The 1,422-nt window shown below is 35.7% G+C and overlaps 1 pseudogene; it reads right to left on the minus strand.

The window, feature by feature from the left end:
* LOC110271924 overlaps positions 1 to 1,422 on the minus strand; it is a 27,830-nt pseudogene that overhangs the window by 25,044 nt on the left and 1,364 nt on the right.

The following is a 1,422-nucleotide window of genomic DNA, read 5'->3' on the forward strand; positions in this document are numbered from 1 at the left end:
TAAAATAAATAAAAATGGGTGAAGATTTTCGAAAAATGGAGAGAGAGAAAAGAAAAAAAATGGTTAGGGAGTTTTGAAAAAGATATGATTTGGAAAAGATTTTAAATTTTTAAAAATAATTTTCGAAAATTGTTTTAAAATTAGAGAGAAAATATATTTTTGAATTTAGTGAGGAAAGAAAAACAATAAAATAGCACAAGATTTAAAATTTTTAGATCTAATGCTCCTTGTTTTCGAAAATTTTGGAGGGAAAACACCAAGGAACACCAAACTTAAAATTTTAAGATCAAGACACAAGGAAAACTCAAGAACACTTTAAAGACTCACAAGAACACAAGAACATGAAGAAAGAACACCAAACTTAAAATTTTTAGAAAACCAAACTAAAATTTTCGAAAAACAAAGAAAAATCAACAAGAAAACACCAAACTTAGAGTTTGGCACAAGATTTATTCAAAGAAAAATTATTTTTGAAAAATATTTTAAAAATAGGATAGCCAATTACCAAGAACATAAGCACCACGCTCTAACTAATTGAGTTATAAATTTAAAGTGTTTTAACAATGTATAAATAATAAAAGACTCTAAACCAAAAAGAAAAATTTTTCCTAATCTAAGCAACAAAATAAGCCGTCAGTTGTCCAAACTCAAACAATCCCCGGCAACGGCGCCAAAAACTTGGTGTTGTTGCCGGATCAAACTTGGCACTGATGTTACCGGACCAAAAGCTTGCCGAAAACTCGAACAATCCCCGGCAACGGCGCCAAAAACTTGGTGCACGATACAACTAACCAGTAAGTGCACTGAGTCGTCCAAGTAATACCTTATGTGAGTAAGGGTCGAATCCCACAGAGATTGTTGGTTTGAAGCAATCTATGGTTATCTTGTAAATCTCAGTTAGGAGGTCAATTATAATTATCAGTTGACTTGCAAATGAACAAGGGAACATAAAATAAATACTTGGTATGTAATAATGGAGAATGTGTTGGAGTTTTGGAGATGCTTTGTCTTATGAATCTCTGCTTTCCTCTGCCTTCTTGTCCATGCACGCACGTTTCTCCTATGGCAAGCTGTGTGTTGGTGGATCACCGTTGTCAATGGCTACCATCCATCCTTCCAGTGAAAAGGGTCCAAGTGCGCTGTCACCGCACGGCTAATCATCTGCAGGTTCTCAATTGTACCGGAATAGGATTTGCTATCCTTTTGCGTCTGTCACTACGCCCAGCACTCGTGAGTTTGAAGCTCATCACAGCCATTCAATCCCAGAATCCTACTCGGAATACCACAGACAAGGTTTAGACTTTCCGAATTCTCATGAATGCTGCTATCTATCTAGCTTATACCACGGAGATCCTGATTAAGGAATCTAAGAGATATTCATTCAATCTGATGTAGAACGGAGGTGATTGTCAGACACACGTT

This window comes from Arachis ipaensis, chromosome B05 (assembly GCF_000816755.2).
Source record: "Arachis ipaensis cultivar K30076 chromosome B05, Araip1.1, whole genome shotgun sequence".
NCBI classification, from domain to species: domain Eukaryota; kingdom Viridiplantae; phylum Streptophyta; class Magnoliopsida; order Fabales; family Fabaceae; genus Arachis; species Arachis ipaensis.